Consider the following 26,062-nt stretch of genomic DNA (forward strand, 5'->3'; position numbering starts at 1 on the left):
TCAATTGCATTTTTTGCTTGCTTAGTTCAATGGATTTACTATCATTAGATAATCCTATCACAACAAAATCTTTTAATTCAACACTTACTTTTAAGTGTAAATTTTGATTTTTACTATGATTTGATTATCCTTATCATTAGATCATTTTAATATTTAAAATTTCTCAAATTTTGACACTAATTTACTGGTTAAATTTGTGATTTATAGTTTGTTATGTCCAGTATAACTAGTTGCAGAGTTAGAATTTAAATTCATAACCATCTAGTTATTTCAATAGTTCAAACGTTCAATCTTTGAAACTTTTGTATTATGTGATTTATGTTTATGATTATTTTATCTACAATCTCAATTCTAGTTTCTTGGTGTATTATGTTGATTATATTTATGATTACTCATCTACAAATTTGATATTGATTTGAAAGTCACCATGTTACGTATAAGATTACTTATCTAATTTCTAAATTAAAATTAAAATCTACCAGGTCAATTATGTCACGATTCTGGTTTTTTGTAACACTATGTTAATTATGTTTCTAATTATTCATCTACAATTTTGATTCCAATTAAAAAATCACTATCTATGAGGACTTAGTTAGAGGGATCGCTGTTAGTATAAACTTTTTAATATCATTTTCGAAACTTTCAATTTTATCCTTAGGAAAAAACTTTTAATTTTTGCTCTAATTGCTTAATCACATTTTGCCAATATAACTACCCTAAGTATTGTAATTACCAAATTACTATAACCTTATGAACCAAAATTCTTCAATAAATTATTGTTAAAAATAAAATTTTTATAAAATTAATTCCTTTTAATTATTTATCTATATAATTACTCATCTACGTGAACTAACAATTAAATTTAATCCTTAAGATTTGAGTACACATAAATACATTTATGGGCTTTTAACTTACCAAAATTGCCCTTCAAATTTTGTCCTTCGCCAATTTGGCCTGGGAGCTGCTCCCCAGCTGATGCCAAATTTTGGGTGCAAACAAGTGCTCATAAGTTGTTGAGGGGCTTGCTTTTTATTTCTCATTGAAATAGAAGGGGACCACATAATCAATCGCTTTTGCCCGGTGTCCAGTAGTTCATTTAATAGCTAGCTCTTGCCCGGCTCCACAATGATGTCTTCGCCAAATTTCGCTTGCTCTTCCCACCATGCACAGATGAGTCAGCTTTCCACCATAGACGGAACCTCCATTGGATTGCTGTTTTTATTTGACTTCCGTGAACAATTACTAAGGCTAGGCACCAGTGTTATCGTGCTTGTCCAGGTACCATTATTGGTGGTGAAGAGTCCAAAGTTTACTTGTGCTTTGACTTGTAATTGGCATGTAAAGCACTTCCTCATTCCATTGAAAGTATAATATTTTTTATTTTAAAATATTTTAAAATAATTATCATATTAAAAAAATTAAAATACATTTTAGTTTCTCTTTCTAATATAATCTTTTTTTCTAATCACATGCATATTATCATTCAAATTTAAATTTTAAATTTTATAAAAGTAAAATTAAAAAAAAATACAAACATTACAATCAAATTATTTTTTAAAAAAGTTGAATTATTCAAATATGACTAAATAAATGGGACGAAGGGAGCATCAGTAAGTGCTAGTAATGAATGATGACTTTTGCTGCATGTTAGGTTATATGCTAAAAGGCCATATTCATTGGTCTTCCTTGCTCTAATATAGAAGCGCCCTTTATTTTACTGGGCAAGGTTTTCCCTTCTAATTGCAAATGCAATCGTGCTTCCATCTCTTACTGTGTTCGTGAGTTCTTCCCTATTCTTCTCCACTGTTATTTATTATTGTTAATGGCTTTTGCCATTTTGCTCAGGATTTTTAGATTTTTAAACTTCTGACCGTTAATTAAATGTTTAGATTAAGGTAGTCTTTCCATGATTTTTTGGGTAGTATTTAATGATATTTTTGCCATTTGAATCTGATGGTATTTTAATATACGTACAAGTTAAAAAAAAAAATTACACCCATCCACTGCAAGTATACAGGTCAACTAGTAGTTTAGGATATATATCAGGTCGATCTCACAGGGAAGAGTAAACAATTACCGGTATTACTAAAGTTTCTCTATTATTTAGACTATTACATTGTGGTATCTCTAACTACTCATGCAAGTGCTATATTTGGATCATTGAGTACTACATCTAGGCTAGTTATGGTGTAATTTCCTTATGCATTTGAATCCTACTTTCGTAGTGAATCAATTATACTTATAACTAATCCATACCTATTCTCATGGTTAAGAAATTAGCTACAAGTTCATTTCTTTAATGAAATTACATGAAATGAATCACTAAAAACCACATAGGTGCACTTCTACTTTCGTGAGTGTACTCCCTATGTTTAGCACTTCTTGAACTAGTGTTAAATCTCAATTTTCATTGCAGAAACAACACCTTAGATAATCACAATCAATGGTACCAGATTAATCATGATTTAAAGGGCCAAAGTGCTAAATAACTTGCTCAAATCATAGCAATCAAATAACCAAATAATAAACACTAATAATTATAGAAAGTTCAACCAAACCCAAGGCATAAACTTTAGAGACACATATTGAACACAAAATCCATAACTTGCATATCAACTAAACTTAGAATCCAATACAAAAGATAAAGAGTTGGAAAAGACATAACCCTTGTCACATGAGCTTCAACTTCTCCTTCTTCATCTCCATTATCATCATAATCTAGCTAATATACAAGAATGGAAGAGTTACACTATTCTAAACTAAACTATCCTACTATTCAGAAAGTGCAAGAGCTACATCTCTGCACTCCAAGTTTCTCCCGTATGTCTCTCTCTATATCTCCCTTCAATCTTGCAAGTTTTGGCTATATAAAGATGAAAAAAGTCAAGAAAATGAGGCCTACACCACCTTTTTACAGCTGCAAAGTAGTTCTCACATGTCTGGCATTGCATGTGACTTGTTGGAGGTGAAAATAAGTTTTCCGCATAAAGAACAGCCTTCTCTGATCACAATCCGGCCAGAAATCCGGCCAAGTTCCAGCGGGATTGCTACAGTAACATTTTGGTGCACTTTTGTTCAATTTCCAGCTCTACTCCGATTTTGCGTCAACTTCAACTGAACTTTTCTTGATGATAAAAGCTGATTTAGCTCTTGACCAAAACATAAAACTTGTAGCCCTTTGAGTTAGCTTTCCAATGCATTAAGAATCACCTCATTTGGATCTGTGTAGGCTGAGAAATAACCAAAATACCCTTGACTGCTCACTGCCCTGTTTCAGCTTCGACCAATAAAAATTAGCTACTGTAATTCAGCTTTTTGACTTGGAAAACCTTCAAACTGGATTCAGATGTCTTCACCAAAGTTGTAGATCTATCTCTTATCTTCAAATTGATTTAAGAATCATCTCAATTTGATCATTGTAACTCAAGTTATAGCCGAAATATGAAAATGTGTCAAAACTGTCAAAATACACAAAATCCAAGTAAAAAGTGATAAAAACCTCATTTAACCACTTAAAAGCATTTTTCACCAATTATAGCCAAAATGATTCATTTTCTTCCAATAATATAACCAAAGTGACTAAAAATAATATAAAATATCATACAATTATTACGTAAATTAGTCACTTATCAGAATCATTCTACTTCTGCTAATTTTTAATGCTGTTTGTTAACTTGGTCCGGTGAGGATTTATTGCTTAGTATAGCATTTACTTTTCCTTCACTTTTCCAGCTATCGTTGTTGGTGGCGAAGAGTCCAAAGCTCACATGTGCTTCTGAATGTAATTGGCATAGCATTTTTCCTTTTTTCAAAAAAAAAAAGAAAAAAGAGAAAAGAAAATGGCATAGGTAATCATTTTTCAATGTAATTTAAAAAGTAAACAAAGTGGACATTAATTTTAAAGGGATAATTTCTGAAACTTCCCTTGAGTTTTTTGACAATTTCACTGAGCTCCCCTAAGATTTGGAAAATTACACTTACCTTCCTTGATTTAATAGTTTGAGTGATAAAACCTTAAAATAATATAGATTTGGTTAAATTTTTAAATGAATATCCAAAAATGCCCTTGTTTAATGAATTTTGATTTATTTTTCTATACAATTATAAGATTATCTAGTTTAATTATAAGCAAAAGGCGCCAAATTTTTCATACCCATACCTACTATTTGATAAACAACAATAATAGTAATTTTATTACTATAATAAGATACTTTTGATGGTAGTTGATTATGGATTTAGATTTATAAGTTAGAAAAGAAAATGTTAAAATAATTCATTTACAATTTATGAATTTTTTGAGTAGTGGGATTATTATAATTTAGTAGTGATTTTGGGTCATTTTTTATTTATTGTTAATTTTAATACCAAAAAATAGAAACAAAGATCACTAAAAATATTGGATTACATATAAGTTAACTCATCAAAAAAATCACTAGTTTGTCATTTGGTTACAATAAAAACTAGAGTTAATAGTGGCAGTTCAATAGTTTATTGGCAAAATTAAAAAAAAAAAGAAATAAGAAGGAAAAATAATGAAAAAGTAATTTTAAAAGTCATTATAAGTATAAGCATACCAAACAAGGGAATGTTATTAAAATATTAAGGGTAGTATTGTCATTGTAAATGACAAGGGAGGTATGTGTAATTTTTAAAATCTCAAGAGAGCTAAATGAAATTGTTAAAAACCTCAAGGGAGGTTTCTAAAATTATCCCTAATCTTAAAGTCGTGAGCTAACATCCAGTCCTAATCCTAACTATTATGAAGCACCCATTGCGTCGATTAATGCTTTTAATCTATGAAATAATTAGAACACGTAGCAAAGTGTAGGGACAATTTTGTCCACCACTTGCGTGATTTAGAGCAAAATTATGTCACGTATCGTGCTTATTTCATAGATTAAGATTATTAACCGACGCAATGGTTATGAGTGTACAGATTAGTTAATTTATTGGCTAATTTATGACAAAAATTGGTTTAGTGACCAAAACTTGATTCGACCAAATATGTAGTAGTCGTTGAGATTTTTTGTCCTCCTTTATTTTGTCCAACCCATTTTTGTCCTTTCCCTTACTTTTCAACAATGCTTGAAAATCAACCAACTTAACGGGGGATCCACTAAACTCCACTGTCCAGGCAATTGCTGACTGGAAGGGGAGCTCAATGGACCTTAAGGGGGGGATCTCTCACACTCTCAAATCGATATGGGAAAGGGGAGAGGAAAACACTCAGACTGACTTTGCATGGGGTTTGTTGGTACGAAGACAGAGCCATTGTAAACTTATCGCTTGCGTTAGCTACTCATTTATGTTTGCTCCGCTCTTCTCATTCTTTATTTATTGTTCATCTTTTTTTTTTTTTTGCCAAACACTGTAACAGATCTTGCATTAAAAAAGCAATTGTACAAAGTTCAGAAATCTGGAGCAACTGCTCCTACATCTTCTTTGACTAAAGTAACTAGCCAAACTGGGAAGGAAGACCTCCACTCAATCTCACCTATTATGTGATAGAGCAGTTATTTGGCACATTTTGCATTGTCATCTTGTCCTAATTTTGGCTATTCATGGTGCTAAGAAATGGAATTTCACTCATATTTGATATTTGTGTGAATTGTAGGTGGTTAGCATTAAAAATGATATCTTGAGGTAAATTTCCAGAAGACCTTTCATTTCAGGGCGTGGCCACGCCAGACAAGGTAGACGTTACCGAAAAGCCGGACCCCGGTCCACGTGAACCTGAAGCGTGGGATCAGCGCCCCTTAGGCAAAAGCCTCCTCCTGGGAGGAATACTACTGACGGCGGCTATAAAAAGGAGGAAAAAGCAAGATTCGGGGGGATCACTTCTTTTAGCTTTAGTTTTACTTTTTGCAATTTTCGGGTTAGACACTTTTCTTTTGTATCTTCTGCGGTTTTGGGTCAGACATTGGAGACTTTCTTCTTTTCTGTAGTTTTTGCTTTATGCGACTCTGACTCTTGAATTCGTTCTTTTCGCCTTTGACAATTCTCCGTTGGCTTTTGCTTTGTAATTGCGGCTCCAATACAAGACGAAGCCAGGTTTTTCGTTGATTGTTTCTTCGATTAATTCATCCTCCCCAATTTCTGGGCAATTGATTCTTGGGTAATTATGCGGATGATGTCAATTGAATCACGTGAAATTGATACAATGAGGAGCGGCTAATTTCCTCCTCTACCCAAAGGTTGACGCGAGGGCGCGGTCCATAATATCTGTGAGATCTAATCGAATCTTCATTATTTCTTCCAATTTATTGCTATTCATGCGTTTCCTGAATTAATTGTTCATGGGTATTTTATTAATTGAATATCAACGGCCGGGTATTTGATTTAATTTAATAGCCTACTGCCACGTTAATTAAATAGAATCCGTAATTGTTCATTTAGTTAACACCTCGTGGCAACCACATAATTGGCTTTACGATGGGGAAGCGTAAGATCTAACTTAAATAAACCCTCTTAGCGTGTTTATTGGTTAGGGTTGAGTTTTTCTAGTTTTAATGCAATTGGGTAATTAAATTCCTACGGTCGTACCTAGGGTTGTTATCTGGTTAGGGAAGCAGTCAATGGTCGTACCTTGATTGCCAAAAAAGTAAGGAAGAACTGGTTGTCAGAGCTTATTGATAACTATAACCAACCTAGTGACGAATGGATGAATTATCTTTGCATCGATGATCATTTAATTGGACCGTGCCTGAGCAGTTGATCCTTTGGGTAGAATTTTATTAATTGCTACTTTTAGTAACTTGTGCTTTGTGAATTAGTTTTGAATTTAGTTTGCTTTATTTTTATTCTTATTTTTCATTTACCTCCCATTAAAAATTCCCCAATTTATTCTATTGGTTTGGAAAGAAACAATTTCCTACCCGCTCCCTGTGGAATCGACCCTACTTGCCATTGTACGCAAAATTAATATTTGTATAGACAAATCTGGTATATCGGATCAAGTAAACTCTTCGGAAACAGGGTGAATCAAGTAACCCATTGCACACCTAGGGTCCCTGCTCCAGTACTTGGATTTGCTCTATAATTAATTGTGGTAGTAATTAGGACTTTTTAGTAATTATTATTGCACAGGTTTGGCACCTGTCAATTTTTGGCGATGTTGCCAGGGAGCTGGCGTTTGGATTATTTGTTTCTTTTCAAATTCAGTTTTAATTTTATTTTATTTTTCTTGGTATTTTTGATAGTTTATGCCCCGTTCTTCTCGCACAGGTGAATTGATATACGACCCTGAGGTTGAGAAGGCAGCGCGTAGACGGAGGCAAAAGACCAAGAGACGAAAAGAAGGGCACTCATTTATTGCAAACGAGTCAGTAGAAGACGAAGTAAGCATAGCCAACACCCAAACATTAAGGGAGCTGGCTGCCCCGGAGCTGACTCACCAGCCCTTATGCATCACATTCCCCACTTTGGCTGAGAATACTGCTTTCGAACTGAAGTCGGGATTGATCCACCTCTTACCTTCTTTCCATGGTCTCTCTGGTGAAGAACCCCACAAACACGTCAAGGAGTTCGAGGTGGTTTGCTCTAGTATGAGACCTCCTGGGGTCACCGAAGAGCAAATTAGACTGAGAGCCTTTCCGTTCTCTCTCAAGGATGCAGCTAAACATTGGCTGTACTATCTACCAGCAGGTAGTATTACCACATGGGCACAGTTGAAAAAGAAGTTTTTGGAAAAATTCTTCCCTGCATCTCGGGCTGCAAGTTTGAGGAAGGAAATTTGCAGCATTAAGCAGTATCCCGGGGAGTCCCTATATGATTATTGGGAAAGGTTCAATAAGTTGTACACTAGATGCCCACAGCATCAAATTAGTGAACAACTATTGATCCAATATTTTTATGAGGGACTCCAGTCGTCCGACAGGAGTATCATTGATGCTGCAAGTGGAGGAGCACTGGCAAATAAGACCCCGAGGGAAGCATGGCTGCTCATTGAAGCTATGGCAGAGAATTCTCAACAGTTTGGCTTCCGTGAGAGTAACCTTGCCCGCAGGGTTAACGAAGTGGAGTCGACATCTATTCAGCAACAGTTATTGGAGCTAACATCCGTTGTTCGGCAATTAGTTGTGGGGAATGTGCCCCAAGTAAAGGCTTGTGAAATCTGCACAAATGTGGGCCACCCTACTGACTTATGCCCTATGTTGCAAGAGGATGAGGTTGAACAAGTGAACATGGCTGGAGGTGTGCCCGCGCCTCGTAGACAGTACGATCCGTACTCTAACACGTACAATTCGGATTGGGGAGATCTCCCCAATTTCAGCTATAGTAATAGGCCACAAAATGCATTCTCCAATCGTCCACAAGGGTTTCAGTAACCATGGCAACCGAAACCCCAACTTTCATCCTCCAACACAGGGAGTTCTTTGGAGGATATTGTCAAAAGTCTGGCCACTACTACCTCCCAGATCCAGCAAGAGACAAGACAGCTCCAGCAGGAGACCAGATTATTGATCTCGAATATGACTCAGTTCCAGCAGGACACCAAAGCAGGCATGAAAGACATGGAGACTCGCATGAGTCAATTGGCAACTGCCATTAATCGCCTGGAGTCCCACGTCTATGGGAAATTGCCATCGCAACCTGAGGCAAACCCCAGAAATGTAAATGCCATGACATTAAGGAGTGGCAAAGAGGTGGAGGGACCTAAGTTGGTAAATTTGAAAAGCAAAAGTGAGGAGGAGATAGAAAAGGAGATTGAAGAGAAAGGGCGCATTCGCGAAGACCCTAAGGTAACATCTATTCCTTCGATTCCTATTAAATCTAATCTAGCTCCTTTTCCTTGCAGGTTGGAAAAGACAAAGAGGGCAGAAAAGGAAAAAAAAATCCTGGATGTGTTTCGCAAAGTTCAAGTAAACATCCCCCTATTGGACGTGATCAAGCAGGTACCCAAATACGCAAAGTTCTTGAAAGACTTGTGCGTTAACAAAAGAAAGCTAAGGGGTGATGAGAGAGTTATGGTAGGAGAGAATGTATCAGCTGTACTTCAAATGAAACTTTCACCCAAATGCGGGGATCCAGGTATGTTTACTATTCCCTGTAAGATTGGACATTCTAATATCAAAAATGCCATGATAGATTTAGGGGCTTCTATTAATGTGATGCCTAAATCAATCTATGATTCCCTAAATTTAGGACTATTAAAAGAAACGGGGATAATAATTCAATTGGCTGATCGTACATGTGCTTATCCGAATGGGATAATTGAGGATGTTTTAGTGCAAGTAGATGGATTAATTTTTTCTGCCGATTTTTATGTGCTTTACATGGATGATAGAAGTGCCCCAAATACATCACCCATTACATTAGGAAGACCATTTTTGAGTACTGCCCAGACTAAAATTGATGTTAGTAAGGGTATTCTCACGATGGAATTTGATGGAGAAATAGTTCATTTCAATATTTTTGATACAATGAAACATCCTGTTAACTCTCATTCTGTGTTTGCTATTTATGCCACTAATCCCTCTGTGCAAGAATTTTCTAAATTTGCTTGTAGGGGTAAATTCAAGATTGCTGCGAACAAGTCCTATAGGATGAAAGCAATTCATGAGGTGAAAATGGAGAGAAAATTTAGGAAAAAGGTTGCACTCAATGGCCACGTGGATCCCGGAGGAGGGCCACCAATTACAAGAAAAATTCAATTACATCCAAACTAAAGAGTGATGATATGTCTAGCCAAAGACATTAAAGAAAAGCGCTGCTTGGGAGGCAACCCAAGGCTTCTTTTGTTTTAGTTTTCTTATATTTTTGAAGTTTTTGTTAAGTGTTAGTGTCATTTAGTGGGTTGTTATTTTGTGACAGGAAGTTGGCAGTTAGACATACCCACGCTAGGTCATTACACCTTAGGAATGGAGCTTTGGAATTGACGGTCAAAAGACTATAACTTCCAAGGCGTGCCCACGCCTTCCAACCCTTCCGAAAACGAAAGTCAAAAAGAAAAAAAAATTTTCTCCTAACCACACTTTTCTACTTTTTTTTATCCTGTCTTGTCTAATCCCTTTTCACTTTGTTTTAGCTTCAGTCTTCTCCTTCCTGTTCGTGTTGCGTCCATCGCCGCCTCACCCTCCTCCGCCTTAATGTCTCGCTTTCCTTCCCCGGTGGTCAGGGAAGTTTCTCTTCTTTTCTCCTAATATTTCATTTATCTTTGCTATATTGAGGACAATGTAGGTTTTAAGTGTGGGGGGGACGGCTTTTATTATTTGTTTTTGCTTTGTAAAAAAAAAAACAAAAAACAAAAAACAAAAAAAAAATGAAAAAAAAGGAGGAAAAGGAAAAGAGTGTAGTTAGTTGACTTTTTGTTTGCTATGACGAATTTTGCAATCACAGTGCTTGGGTGTGTGGTTAATAATACTAGCTATGCATTTTTGTCTTCCCTTGACTGTGTTGTTAGATATTGAGTATACGGGACTTGACCAATTCTTGGAAACTCTTGTGAGCTTTTGAGCCATGCATGAGCACACTATTCTTATTTGCTCTATTTTTGTTTGATTGAGTGGGTATCACACATGGTATTGGCATTCTAGAACTTGCTAGTTTATACATGTCGAGACCACATTTTTGTTGAATTGGATGCATTTGAAATGATAAGGGCATTTAGGATTTAACCTCCTTTAACTTTCTAAAAATCATGCATTCATCTTGTCTCCCAATAGTAAACCAACTTGAGCTTCTATCCTTCGTTTTCGGTTGTTAGCCGTGTTTGATAACCCATGACCTTTCTTTTTTTTAGACTTTCTTGTTCAACCTTGAGTCATAAAGAGATGTCTGAAATTCATTACTTATACAAGGCAAATAAATCTATGGTCGCAAGTGTTTTCAGAGTAGATGCTGTATGGTGCTGTTTCTGTATATCTGAGATCGAAAGAAAAAAAAATTTAGTTAAAGGGGGGCTCGTGAACAAAAGACTCCAGCCTACAAGGCGTGCCCACGCCTTGCGAGCCGTCTAAAAAAAAAAAAAATTTCGACACTTGCACAGTGTGTATAGCAAATGAAAACTGATTTGTTTGTGAAACTCCTCCGGTAAAGCACTGTGGTTATATGGTGGGTTTCGGACATTCTCTTGACTCATTATCTCATATTTTTACCTTCTTACTCCGCATTTCACCTGAACCCCATTACAACCCTATCGAAGTCCCTTTGATTTATGTATTTAGTTCACTTTTGAGTGGTGGAGACGTGATAAATGTGCAAGCCTATGGTAATGACATTCCGTGATGTTGATTTGAGCGTTCCTAGTATTCATATATTTTCTTTGACTTAAAACCTATTCGGTGTATTCTCATTTTGGCGACACGGTTAGGGATCTGAGGTGCTTGTGTTAGTATAGCTTATTGCATGACCTTTGCTCTCTCGGTTGCACTTCTGAGCTCCGAAATGCTTGAGGGCAAGCATTGTCTAGGTGTGGGGGGATTTGATAGAGCAGTTATTTGGCACATTTTGCATTATCATCTTGTCCTAATTTTGGCTATTCATGGTGCTAAGAAATGGAATTTCACTCATATTTGATATTTGTGTGAATTGTAGGTGGTTAGCATTAAAAATGATATCTTGAGGTAAATTTCCAGAAGACCTTTCATTTCAGGGCGTGACCACGCCAGACAAGGTAGACGTTACCGAAAAGCCGGACCACGGTCCACGTGAACCTGAAGCGTGGGATCAGCGCCCCTTAGGCAAAAGCCTCCTCCTGGGAGGAATACTACTGACGGCGGCTATAAAAAGGAGGAAAAAGCAAGATTCGGGGGGATCACTTCTTTTAGCTTTAGTTTTACTTTTTGCAATTTTCGGGTTAGACGCTTTTCTTTTGTTTCTTCTGCGGCTTTGGGTCAGACATTGGAGACTTTCTTCTTTTCCGTAGTTTTTGCTTTATGCGACTCTGACTCTTGAATTCGTTCTTTTCGCCTTTGACAATTCTCCGTTGGCTTTTGCTTTGTAATTGCGGCTCCAATACAAGACGAAGCCAAGTTTTTCGTTCATTGTTTCTTCGATTAATTCATCCTCCCCAATTTCTGGGAAATTGATTCTTGGGTAATTGTGCGGATGATGTCAATTGAATCACGTGAAATTGATACGATGAGGAGCGGCTAATTTCCTCCTCTACCCAAAGGTTGACGCGAGGGCGCGGTCCATAATATCTGTGAGATCTAATCGAATCTTCATTATTTCTTCCAATTTATTGCTATTCGTGCGTTTCCTGAATTAATTGTTCATGGGTATTTTATTAATTGAATATCAACGGCCGGGTATTTGATTTAATTTAATAGCCTACTGCCACGTTAATTAAATAGAATCCGTAATTGTTCATTTAGTTAACACCTCGTGGCAACCACCATAATTGGCTTTATGATGGGGAAGCGTAAGATCTAGTTTAAATAAACCCTCTTAGCGTGTTTATTGGTTAAGGTTGGGTTCTTCTAGTTTTAATGCAATTGGGTAATTAAATTCCTACGGTCGTACCTAGGGTTGTTATCTGATTAGGGAAGCAGTCAATGGTCGTACCTTGATTGCCAAAAAGGTAAGGAAGAACTGGTTGTCAGAGCTTATTGATAACTATAACCAACCTAGTGACGAATGGATGAAATATCTTTGCATCGATGATCATTTAATTGGACCGTGCCTGAGCAGTTGATCCTTTGGGTAGAATTTTATTAATTGCTACTTTTAGTAACTTGTGCTTTGTGAATTAGTTTTGAATTTAGTTTGCTTTATTTTTATTCTTATTTTTCATTTACCTCCCATTAAAAATCCCCCAATTTATTCTATTGGTTTGGAAAGAAATAATTTCCTACCCGCTCCCTGTGGAATCGACCCTACTTGCCATTGTACGCAAAATTAATATTTGTATAGACAAATCTGGTATATCGGATCAAGCAAACTCTTCGGGAACAGGGTGAATCAAGTAACCCATTGCACACCTAGGGTCCCTGCTCCAGTACTTGGATTTGCTCTATAATTAATTGTGGTGGTAATTAGGACTTTTTAGTAATTATTATTGCACAGGTTCGGCACCTGTCATTATGGTAATGGCAAATTTTGCCAAGTTATGACTAACCCCATTTCCCTCTCTATGCTTAAAGGAAAATAAACAGTTACCAAATCCTTACTCAACTTTAGTACGTCGTCAAGAAGTACTCCCACCATTGGATCACCTGCATTTTCTTCAATAAGCTTATCCACAACCCTTTTGCAATCAGATTGAATGATTATATTGTTCCACTGCCTTTGCTGTGCCTTCAAGAGTGCCAACCTGATCGCAGTAGCTTCTTCTACCACTGGTTCACCACATCTGTCACAACTTCCAGCCCAAGCTTCTACCAGTTCCCCTTTCTTGTCCCTAGCAACCACTCCCCAGCCCACTCTCCGCCTTTTTACATCCAATGCAGCATCAGTGTTTAGGCAAACGAATCCTTGGGGAGATGGGTACCATCGACTTTCTTTCCTATCAGATTTTCCATCTTTTTGTTCTTCAGTCCCTCCATTAGAATTAGCTTCATTGTCCTCTATCCATTCTCCTACTGATTTGTTAATGGTAAATCCTGGGCAGCTTGTGATAACTCGAGAAAATCTTGAATAGACTTAGCCATTATTACCCTTATTTCGTCATTTGAAATATTATAGATAACAAATAATTGGTCAAATTCAATGATTAAATTTAATTATTCTAGAAATTGAGAATTTAGAAATATCTTAGAATGATGTCAAAAATAATAATAATAATAATAAATTAAATTAAAATTTAAAATTTAAAAAAAAATTATATGAATCAAATAAACATATGATATGTGTACCGTAATTTGTGTGATTTGAATATATTATAGTTGAACGAGCTACATGTCTAGTTAATTTCCTATAAAACCAAATGTGTGAGAATCTAATGGATTAAGGAAATACAAATGAGGTTGGGAGTTAATGTGCGAGTTGATAAAAACCACAGCTCCCTATGAAGTAGTTAAATTGGTACCAAATGACATAAGTAACCTTGAGTCTTGACCAAATCACCATGCGGCCAACAAACTACCAGAATGTAGCAATAAATCTGAGTGGAGAGGAAGTGAGTGCTTGGTTCCTGGGAGTTATCGACTGAGAGAGAGAGTGAGAGAGGGCTCTGCATTCTCCTTAGACAGCAGCCGAGAGAGGAAAACTGAAGGCAACCGAACAGTTTTCCATTTCTGCACCTTTTAACCACCCAAAGCCGAGAGCTAAGAGGAGAAACCAGTCTGCAACTTCGAGTATCAGCTACATCAGTGAGGAGAAAAGGATAGAGGATGCAAGAGTGGGAGAAACCAGAGTTGAGAGAAGAGAGTAATCTGTGATTGTCGAGCTTTAGGAGGAAAAGGTAAGGAACTTCAACAATCTTGTGCTTATTTATCTGGTATAACTGAATATTTGGGCTGCATATGAGTTTTTAGCAAAGAAAATGAGTTTAGCTAAGGTAGAAATCTATTTTTCGGAGGAGGGTACTGTCGGACAGAATGGAGGGAACCGAGAGCTGCGGTTTGAGTTGTAGCTCATGAATGAAGTAAATTTGCTGTACTAACCTCTTAGTCATTCAGTACACTTGCATATTAAAGTCGTATGTTGGTTTTCAGCTAAGCAAAACTAAGTTTGGGTGAGGGAAAATCTGGTTGAGAGATTGGTTACTTGCTGGAAATTTTTCCAGTTCATCCAAAAGAAAAAAAAAACTGAATGCGCCGTACTAACTGGATGTATGGAGTAACTTTCTGCTAGAAGCTCAAACCATGTGTTATTTCCTTGTCTTATCTGAGTAACTAGTGCAGAGTTGTTAGCTTGAGTGAAGAATTTGCAAGAATTAACCGGTGGTTCTGTCTAGCTAGCCGAAAAATGAAGTCAGGAAATTTTCCAATTTCCTTGACAGATTTTAGGGTCCAAATTCCTAAGTTGAACTTAATACCTTGGATAACAATGTAGTCTCAGCGTGCATGCAGGATCCGTGGGAGAAATGAAGTAGTTAAAGGAGAAGTTTAAAAGAAAAATTGATTGCTGCCAGAAACTTTACTTGGCCGAGAGGAAGAGTTAAACTTCTAATTGGTTTCTCTATCGAATTTAACAGGAAACTTCCATGTGTGCTGGTTAATACTGTTTTGCAACTTGATAAACATATTTTGCATGTTAAGTTGAAGTAAAAATTGAAGAAAATTACGGACAAAGCACTATAAGTTAAACTGTTATACTGCTGGAAATTGTAATGTGTTGCTGGCCGAATTAGTTGAGACTTTTGGTGGGATTATGTTCTGGAATTGTGTGTTATTTGTTCTACTTTGGGTGGGCAAATTATGAGCTACGTGTTTAGTGTTTCAAGCAAGTAAAAGATGGAGATTTGTTGAACAATTTGAATGATATTGCTGGAAATTATACTTGTTGGCTGAAACAGGGAAGAGATGAACTTTCCTTGAAGTTTTTGAACAAAAGCCTAAGATAGTTTGTTGTAACTATACATACATATATATATCCATTTGTAGCATCTTAACCTTGTTTTGAATACTTTAAAGAATTTAAAACTTGAAGGGCTAGCGAAGTGGAACAAATAAGAATAACATGCAAACTAGAGTCTAGTTCAGTCTAAAAGGGAAGAAATAAAAGTTCCATCAGCTTTAATTATTAAGATTAGAATGAAATGATTTAATCTTAGCTCAAATATTTTATAAGATCTTAAAATTTATATATGTATGTTAACCTTGTTTTAGAGCTACCAAACCTAATGGATTTTGAAGTAATATGGCTGAATTATGTTGAATGGTTGAATTGGTAATGAGATGAAGACTTATATACTGTTTTAGAAACTCTAAGGTAATTTGTTATGGCTATATACACGAAATGGCTCCTAATCGCTTAAATTAGTTTTTATAATATTTAAGAGACTATAAAACTTGAGAAGTTAAGGTTGTGAAACAAAATTTAATTCATAAACAACCTAGAGCTTAGTTAGTCTTAAAAGGGAAAATGGAGTATCTATAAGCCATAATTAATACTGGATTGAGAAAGTATATTAGTTTAAACATTATACAAGTTTATAAACTTGGAATATATGTATATTTCTTTGGTTTCTATTGAAATTTGATGTTTAAATTATGTTAAAATTGCTGGTATAAGTGTCATACTTAAATGTATGGATGGTTTGAATAAAAGTCTTGTGGTTTTAAAAGAGAAAAAGGAGTTTTTCACAAGTGAAAAATGAGTTTCCAGATTTTCGGATTTCACTGACCAGTCTCAGTAAAATGCTTATATCTAGGTGTAGGAAAATCTGATTGAGGTGCCGTCAGTGGCATTTGAAACTAGAATCATGGCCCTTTGTTCTGTAAAAATTTCATATTTTTCCTCCGTGTATGCTGCTGTCCGTGACTCCTTAAAGTAGGCTGTCCTGCTTGAATGTCATGTTTCTTCAGGAAAATGAATTTTTGACTTGGATCGAATATTTGGCCTATTTGTGATTTGAATCTCTGAAAAGTGCCTTCTGGGATGTGATAGTACTAAAAATCTATTTTACAACAGTATAACTTTCATAATTGTTTGATTTGTGGAACTCGAGTTGCGAATTTTTAAAGTTCACTGTTACTATTCATCTCCGTAGATTCCTGAAGCATAGAAACGGGTTTCTTGACTTTAAAACCTCAGACGGCCTACTTCCAACCTCTCACCTTGATTTTTTTTCCACTTCCTTGACATCAAATATATCCCTATTGAACTTCTCTCGCTAATCTATCTCTCATTTCCTCAAAATTTTACTCTTTTAACAAGTTACCTTAATTAAAGCGGTCAAGACTTGTACTTAGCTTTTAGCCACCATTTCCGAATTTCCAAGTGAAGCTTACATGCTAAAAATTGTCTTGTGTGTGGATGACATTGAGCCTAGTGAAAGGCTATTGTGGTAAGATTATTTGTGTGTGATTTTAGGGCTGAATTGAGAAAAATAATGAAGCCATAAATGGCTGGAAAATAGCTAAATACAAAGGGGTATGCTGCCCAAATTTTCACTCGAAAATGAGACGTGTATACTCGCAGTTTGAGCTAAGATTTGAGGTCGAATTGAACTCGAATCGTCTAGGGTATTCAAGTCTTCGCTCATAGAGGTATATAAATTAGGATTCGGCCGAACCTTGTAACCTTGGAAAAATGAAAGTAACGACTAATAGAAATACGTTTTCCTCCTCTCTTTGACTCAAATGAGAATTTCAAAGTTTAATCGTTTCAAAGTTTCAAAGTTTTAAGAGCGAGCATGAGTTTTACGAATATTCCCCAAATGAGTTTGAATTACTTGATTTTCTTTAAAAGAAACTTGAACCCTAATTGATTTCAAGTTCTTAAATGACGTTTTATCGCAGAGTTGAACTCCACACAAGGAGTAATACCTGACCGTGATCCGTAAAGGCACTACATTTTTTGTGAGTGTCCATGCTTGTTCTATGACTAATGTGTTAAAGTGCTTTCTTGACTTGTTACGTGATAATTGGAAAGTGGATTTCCTGATCCATCGAAATAGGTAGTGTGTACTTTATCGCACTAGCCTTTCGAGTGGTGAATTATTTGAAATGTTTTTCTTGAATATCTTGCTCGCACCAGTTAAGTATTAAGTAGGGGAATGTACCACACCTGAGGGTGGGAGTGCCTCTTATCCTATCTCAAGTATTAAAACCTTGAACTTGTTGACTGGAGCGTGGACTCGTCAACTAATCCACCAGGCAGGGGAATGTACCACACCTTAGGGTGGGAGGGCCTCTTATCCTGACCTGGTAACCACTTGTTGTGACGTCGTTGGGTGAATCCCTCGACTAGTTTATAAAAAGGTATACTCGAGTAATACCAAACTACTGTTTGTGGCGTGCGGGCCCGGTAGGGGGTTGATTGGTGGACGGAGATTGGTGAAAGCGGTATTCTACGGACTTGCATTTTATGAATACAAAAGTTGACGGAGGGTCAAGTGCAGTTAATTTTGATCAAGTTCGTGGAGAATGGCTCCTGAGAGCCCTGTATCCTACTTTGTGATGTTAAACGCTTTCCTACTTGTTGAATTTAAGCTTGGAGTTATTATTTACTATTTGTTTTATATGATTGCATGTTTGGGGCACCACTGAGTTTTAGCTCACCCCACAATATTTGTCTTCCTTAACAGGTTCTGGTATTCGAGAGTTTTGAAGTCTGCTTTTAGCTTTTGTAACTGTTGTGTTGAATCGATTATGTATCTTTTGTTTTGGGTTGTCACTTGAAGCTGGAAAAGTGCAAACCCTAAGTTTTGGCTTGTATGAATTTATTTGACCTTTATGAGTTTATTGTGGGATTTGTAATGTATATTTGTAGTTTTGTGTTGAACTGGTCGGAGATGTACTTAAGAGTGAACGTTCAGATGTCCAATGGCAATGTTATCTCTGAAGTTAATGTGTTTTAGTATCCCGGTCATTTAAAGGTTTGGCTTGTTCAGGTGACGAATTTTGTTTTGGTTTAAGTTATACGTGGAAAGGGTTTAGTTGGTTTCCTTGCGTGAGTCCTGGCGAGAGTTAGGCAGGCAACCCGCCAACCCTCTGGTTCGCCTTAGGGAGAAGTGAGGCCGTCACACAGCTCCCCTCTTTTTGGAATTGCATCTTATTCCTAGATTTCCAAATTTGCCAAAGAATGTTGATGGTCAAGGCTATGTGCTCTCTTCCTGCAGCTCTTCATTTTTCCTCCATTAAACCATTCCACCACAGCCAGAAATTGTTCTTGAAATCATTCAAACCATCCCACTGAAATGGAGCTGCTTTCCATATCTGCTCTGCGTGTTTACAAAAGAAAAACATGTGTTCCAGTGTTTCTGTTTCTTTTCCACAACAGCAGCATTTATCTTCCCCCTTACCTGTTCTAGGCTTAATGACTTCATTAACAGGTAGAATACCATGTAGACACTGCCAAATAAAATGTTTGAGTTTCTGCTTAATGTCCAAACTCCATATAAACTTCCAAGCCTCACTATTTCCAGTAACTCTACTACTACCCTCCTCCTTTTTAACTTATTCCCTCTCCTTTTGCATTTCTTTTGCTACCACATACCTCGTTTTAACACTGTACTCCCCAGAGGTTGTATAAGGCCACACTAACCTATTGTAGACACCAAATTTTTATCAAAATTTTAACGTTTTCTTGAATTTTTTCTATTTAGTAATTTATTTATTTTCTTACATTTTAATGTGCATTTTTCTTATTTTTGCAAGTTTGTTTAAAAAAATAATAAAACAAAAAAAGAGAAAATCAAGAAATCAAATCATTCTAATCATTTTTTTCCACCAAGTGCACTTAACCCATTCCTACACTCAATTTTCTTCACCTTTCTTGTCATTTGGTAAAATCATGATTTTTGACCAACCTAACATTGATTCTCCCTCACTCTTCACTCGGCTCCTTTCCGGGACTCAATAGAGAAGCCACAAAAGAAAATTTTTCCCTCCCTCTCTCGGCTGACTCTGAACGGACAAAAGGAAGAAAAAAAAAGGGGGACACTCTCTCGGCCTTTTCTTTTGCTCTCAACAAAACCAAGACTCCAATTTTTTCCTCTCTCAATACATCTCTCGGACCTCCTCTCTCCCAATATTTCCACAACACCCTTGCAGACAACAAAAGGGAGGCAGCGACTGGTTGGGCTATTGGAGCTTGGCAATCTCATCAAAAATTTTGGCCAAGGGACCAAGGTCTTCATTGAGGTATTTTTTGTCCTTTTTTCCAGCTTTTCTTTTTTTATTTAACTAGATTAAATGTATGTGTGATTGCTTGTGTGTTGTTTTATTTTGCTGGTTTTGTTGTTATTGCATCGGTGAAATTTTGGGAAGGTCATAAACCAGATTTAGGAAAAGGAAATGTTTCTTGTGAATGCACGTTAATTGTTTGAAAAAATGCCAAAATGAAAAAAAATTAATTTTAGGGACTGTTTTGCCTTAATGTAGTCTTTTGTTGTTGTTTTCTTGTTAGCTAAGATTATAGTTGTAAATGTAGAGATTATAAGAAGTATTGTAATATTAATTTTATGATTTTTGGTGAAGATTTGAGTGTTTAAAAAATATAAAAAATTGGACTGTATTTTGGCATTTTGGCCACTTTCGAGTCTTTTTTTGTTAAAACTAAGTCCAAAAATGGAATCTACGCAAAAAATCGAGTGAGAGAGTGTATTTTGAGAAATTTTGGCGACCAGAGAGATCGCCTGTGACCGGCGGTGGCGCCGCCGGCGACCGCCATAGCCGCCAGCCGGAAGGGAGCTTCAGCTCCTCGGTAGAGAAGAAGGAGAAAGCAGAAGCAGAAAGAAGGGAAAAAGAAAGAAAAGAAAAGAAAGGAAAGCAAAGAGAGAAAACGGTTTGGGCTAATGTTTATTTTTTCTGATGGGCCAAGAGTTAGTTTTGGTTGGGTTTTGGAAATGGGTTTTGTTCTATTTCTTTTGGGTTTCGGTTGGGCTAGAAGGTAAGAGCCCATGCATTTTTTGATTGGGCTTGAGTGACAAAAAGATGGGCTGGCCTGCTCGTTTGTCTTGGACTTTCGGCTGGGCTTAGGAATATTTGGCCCAAAGAATTAAAAATGATGGCCCAGTGACCTGATTTGTTAAGGAATAAGAAAAAGTTTTTGCATATCAGTTCCTATGCTTTCAAGTATTTTCATTTCTCCCAGAACATTTGAAATCTCTTTCACTTAGGTCCTTAAGTTAATTGCACTTTGATCCTTGAATTTTATCTTTCATTTAATTTTGACCCTAAACTTTGGAAAAATATAATTTCTGTCCCCAAAAGTTTTTTAATTTTGCAATTCAGTCCCTAGTGAATTTTGACCCTCTTTTATTATGATTGTTTCTTTTCTTTAATAGCTAATTATGTTACTTTTGAGTATATTTAACTTGTAATTTTTAGATGTTCTTAAATTTATTTACATTTGACATGTTAAGGTGAATTTGGTACTTTTATTATTATTATTTTTCAATTAAATTGGTGCCATGATTCTTTTGTTCATTTTGAGTATAAATGGGGCAATTTGACTCCATTTGGTCACCACTTTAAAAGGGAGGTACCCCTATTATTATTATTATTTCAGTGCCAATTACGTGCTCTTATGTGCTCCTACGTGTTTATATATTTTTGTATGCTTTGTTTATTTGATTTGAATGTTCATTTAAATTTTCTTATGTTTGTTTAGTTAATTTTATAATTATTTGAGAGGCATTTAATTGCCTCAAAAATGTAATAGATAGGATAATTAGATTTGTTTTATTTTATTTCCCCTTTTAGATTGTAGTTAGGCGCTCCCCGATATAATAGGTAGGTTGTGTGTTTTTATGACTTATGTGTTACGTGCCTTACTCGCTTTCTTTAGGATTTTTGCATCTAAATATTATGCTTATGTGTTACGTGCTACGTGCTCTTATGTGTTTATTTGTTTTAATTTATGCCTACTTGTCTTATTATGTATTAAAATGCATGACGTTACTACACTAGTCCAATGCTAGTTGTGGCTTTTCCCCTCCGTTTATTTGCTAGTCCAACGCTAGTAAGGATTTTTAGAAATGGGCTAGTCCAATGCTAGACCCTTTAGGCTGTCCTGCGCTAGATTTATCTTTGTGTGATAATTCACTATATTTTCATGCATATTTTCATTTTTAGGATCTTTTCTCATTTGCATGATAATCCCTATTATATTATCCCCTATCCTCTATATGTGTTAATCATATCACTTAGAGTTGCATTTCATTTAAGAAATTGTATGATAAGTAGGTTCATTTGCTTGTTCATATTAGGGGAATTATTTTTTCAAACATGGAAAATGGGTTATAATAACTTTTTAGTTTAAATACCCCATTAATCCCTGTATAAGAAAATTATGTCACGAGTTTTTGCCTCCCTTACCCTTTGTGTTGCATTCATTTTTCTTTGACCACTTATATCTATGTATATAATTTATTTTCTTTTATTTTCTTTTAATTTCATTATTCGCATATTCGTGACACTTTCGAGGAATCATTTTGGCCTTCGCAATTAATGCGATTGGTTCAATTAAATCCTTGTAAGAGCATTTTGTCCCTTGCGATATTTTTATAAATTTAGATTTGCATCCATGTAGGAAACATCCAAACATGATAAAATTAAGGGTTAGATTAGGAAAATTTTGACTAAATCTCGCAACTAACTTAGACTAGGTTGAAAAGGTGCCTTAGGTTTGAGTTGATCGAACTTTTACCTTCCCTTTCTTCAACCGTGACTCCCGAATCCATTTTCTCTTGTTTTTCAAAGACCTGGAGTTGTCAAAAAGGGTTTTGTTTTATTTTATTTTTATCAAAAATATTTTCTTTGGGGTGATTTGGTACACCCAAACTCAATACCAAGTGGCGACTCCTATTTTTCTTAAAAACTCTTTTAGACTGAATTTTGGACCCAAATTGTCGCATTTTTTAAAAGTCCCATTTTAGGTTCTTTTTCATTTATTATTAATAAATCACATATTTTATAAAACTCATTATATTTTCATCGCGAAAAATGGGGCGCGACAACTTGGCGACTCCCCTGGGGACTTCCTAAGTGGGTCCGAGCACTTGATTTAGTTATTCTTTTCCTCTTCTATCCTTTTCATGTATCGCATTTGGATGTCTAGGGTTGCACTTTTTCTTTTTAGGATTTTTGCATCTCACGTATATCAACTCACTCCCTCACCCATTTGCGTACGTTTGATTTGATGGATGGATGATTCATTTATATTATTCCGCGCTTTGCATTGCATTTGGGTAGGGGGATATTACCCTAAAACCTCGCGTTGATTCTCGATCCCTCCCCTCCAAACGGAGCACTAGCATACGTGTATACGCTTTATTTTTTATCCCTCATTTATTTTTCTTTTAGTGGCTTGTCACGTCACTCTTCCCTATTAGGATTAGGTGACCCACTTGGACGTGTGATCGCGACACGATGTGTGCGTAGCATGATCCGAGGGGTCACTCAATCTTCCATTTTAAGTTTTGGGTTGATAGCCTTTAGATTTTAGTCGAAGGTTGAGGATTTTTGATAGATTCACTCAAACACGTAGCCGTGACACGATATGTGCGTAGCGGTGTTTGGGGAATCGCTCGAACTACCGACAAAGGGCCTTGGAATTGATAACCATTGGCCACGAGTCTTAAGGCTTGGGGACCTGAGTTTATCGAGTCTAGATGCATTAGTGAATCAATACCTCATGCATCCATGATCGTTTACGTGGGGTAGAGGCAATCTTACCTAAATAGGGATACGATTCACGAGGGGAGGGACCACACCTCTTTTTCATTATTTATTTAAAGTTTTGTATTGCTTCTATGTGTTATGTGTTTATTTGATTGAATTAACCTTTTTTTGTTTCTTTTTATTGCATTCATAAGCCCTAGAAAAATAAGAGTCCTGGCACGGTACTCTCTAGGAGCCTACCCTATCTGATATGACGCGTTTAAATTCAATGCTTCACATTTGTAGCATGAATACATTTCATTTTCGGTTCACCCCGACATACAAAAGGGGTTCCTTTAGGTCATGCTTCATTTGTGTATTGCATGTTTACTTGCTTTGATAAAATGGCATCATGCATAAACCCTAGAAAGGGAATGCCATTTAGGGAATCCCGTGTTAGGAATAAATCGCCTGGTGTCTCGGATATATAATCCAATGAGACTTGTACATTTACCCTTCTTGTACTGTCCGAAGGGATAGTGCACAAGTTAAGGTAGGATCCGGTCATTTTCATAGAGCGATCTTTCGAATATGAGCATCTAGCAATCATCTTTTGGTCATTTTAACATAATTGGTAAAAATCCCTTGTTTAAAGGACATTAACTTGAAGAAATTTTGCAAATAATTCCTCATCATTGAGATGGTAAATATATTGAGGCCAAATCTTGATTTTAGAAGGTTTATAGGCTAATGCATTGCAATGAATTTTTTGAAACCACCAATCGGTAGACAATTCAATCGATTTTTGAATAAATCATTAATTTCATTTGGCCAATTTACCCTCTTTTAAGACAATCCAACCAATTTTGAATAAATTTTCAATTTCATTCAATCCATTTGATCCGTTCATTCACTTTTAGGGTAATTCAGGTAATTTTGAATAAATCATTAGTTCCATCCAATTCGTTATTCTTTTTTAGGACAATTCGATCAATTTTTGAATAAACTGTCAATTCTATCCAATCCATTTGACCAATTTATTCATTTTTTAGGACAATACAATCAATTTTGAATAAATCATCAATTTCATCAATTTCATTATTCATTTAGTCAATTTTATTTTTTTGAATAAATTCTCAATTTCATCCAATCTATTGGATTAGTTTTATTCACTTTCAGGATAATCCAGTCAATTTTTGAACTAACCATCAATTTCATTCGATTCATTTAACCCGTTTTATTCTCTTTTAAAGTTTCGATCTATGGTTCACCAAAAAAAAAAAAAAGAAGCTAATCAAGACATTTCAATCCTTTCAAAAATAAGTTCTTCACACTAAATTGATTTTAATATCACTTTATATGTCAATCAAAGCATTCAACCCATTCGGACTTTGTCCTCATTTTGTTAGGACAAATTGTCTTTTGTCACTCTAATTAGCCAAAATTTTCAAAATTGTCTTTTATTCGAATTTCAATGAATTGATCGGATCCATCAGGTATTGTATGGTGCCTACTCCCGAGGATTGCATTTTTCATGCTAGCCCAACCCTTGGCATAAAAGGGCTCCCTCTATAGCACATGCATACCGATTTTACAGTTTCGCATACTAACTCTGGGTATTTTTCTTTTATTTTTTTCCCTCCTCCACATTTGTAAAAGATGTTTCAATAGGAAAAAAAACAAAAAAAAAACAAAAAAATGTTTTTTCTATATTTGATAATATTTTTGGTTTATAAGTTTTGAAAATTACAAGTGTTACTTGATTTTTGGGCAGATCCTACAATATAAAAAAAAATGAAATGAAAAATCCATTTGAAAATGCCAGTCTAAAGCATTTCAAAAATCTTTTGATTTATTGTTTCTAATACATTTTTGTCTCAAAAGATAGAAAGAGAAAGCGTGTATATATTTGAAAGTATATTTGTTATTCTTGGTTTTGATGATCACAAAGGTCTTTGAAATATTTATCTAACTCTCTTCAAATATAAGTGTTTTTTGCCTATCAAAGAATCAGGTACGAATATGTCATGAAATGAAAATCAACCAAAAGGAGAAGCAAAAACAGGACACCCATGTCGGACGTCCAATGGAATCTGTCGGACGTCCGAAAGGATGAAGAACATCAGGAAGGAGTTTCTGTCGGACGCACATTGATCGTGTCGGACGTCCTAAAAATTCCACAAAGTTTTGATGACTCTCTGCCAAGACTCTGTCGGACGCTCGCTAGGAAGCATCGGACGTCCTGAAGGATCGGACGCATACTTCGGACGAACATCAATCTCATCGGACGTCCTAAAAATTCCTCGAAGATTTGATAACTCTCTGGACGACGTTCGGACACTGAAGCTCGGACGATAAAATTCCATCGGACGTCCGAACAACAACTTGACTGTTTTTCGGACGATGGGTTCGGACGATGACTAAGCCGTCGGACGTCCGACAGCCCCAATGGCTAGCTGACTCTTCATATGCCTTCTATCCGTTGGAAGTATTAATGAAACCCATTTTTGGTTCCCTTTAAATACAAACGACTCTGAAGCAGATAGGGACTTTTGCACACTTTGTTTACAAGATCTCAAGAGATATTTTAGCTAGAAAATAGTCTCCAAAGCTAGATTTGTTCTCCAAGTGGTGTGAATTTCTTGTGAGCTTTTCTCTTGTGGTTGAAAGTTTCAATAGTGTAGCTTTGTTGAGGGTTATCTGAGTGTTTGTAAAACTTCCTGGCTTGACTAAGTGAAGCTTAGGGCAAGGAGGAAGTGCTCCCTCCATTGTACATCTAGTTGATCATCTTTCATCAAAGAGAAGTTGGTCAACCTAGTGATTGGTCTTCAAGTTTGAGGAAAGCTTGGTAGACAATCGGTTTGATATTCTATCTTATTCTTTTTGTTTAATAAAATTCTAATTGC

General features: G+C 36.1%; 1 non-coding gene across 1 annotated transcript; it reads right to left on the reverse strand.

The window, feature by feature from the left end:
• Nucleotides 1–7,715: 7,715 nt before the first annotated feature.
• On the reverse strand, nucleotides 7,716–7,822 carry LOC113709183 (small nucleolar RNA R71). The gene has a single exon (XR_003452604.2). It is a non-coding gene; the product is annotated as a small nucleolar RNA R71 (small nucleolar RNA).
• Nucleotides 7,823–26,062: the final 18,240 nt, after the last annotated feature.

Source organism: Coffea arabica, chromosome 3e (assembly GCF_036785885.1).
Source record: "Coffea arabica cultivar ET-39 chromosome 3e, Coffea Arabica ET-39 HiFi, whole genome shotgun sequence".
NCBI classification, from domain to species: Eukaryota; Viridiplantae; Streptophyta; class Magnoliopsida; order Gentianales; family Rubiaceae; genus Coffea; species Coffea arabica.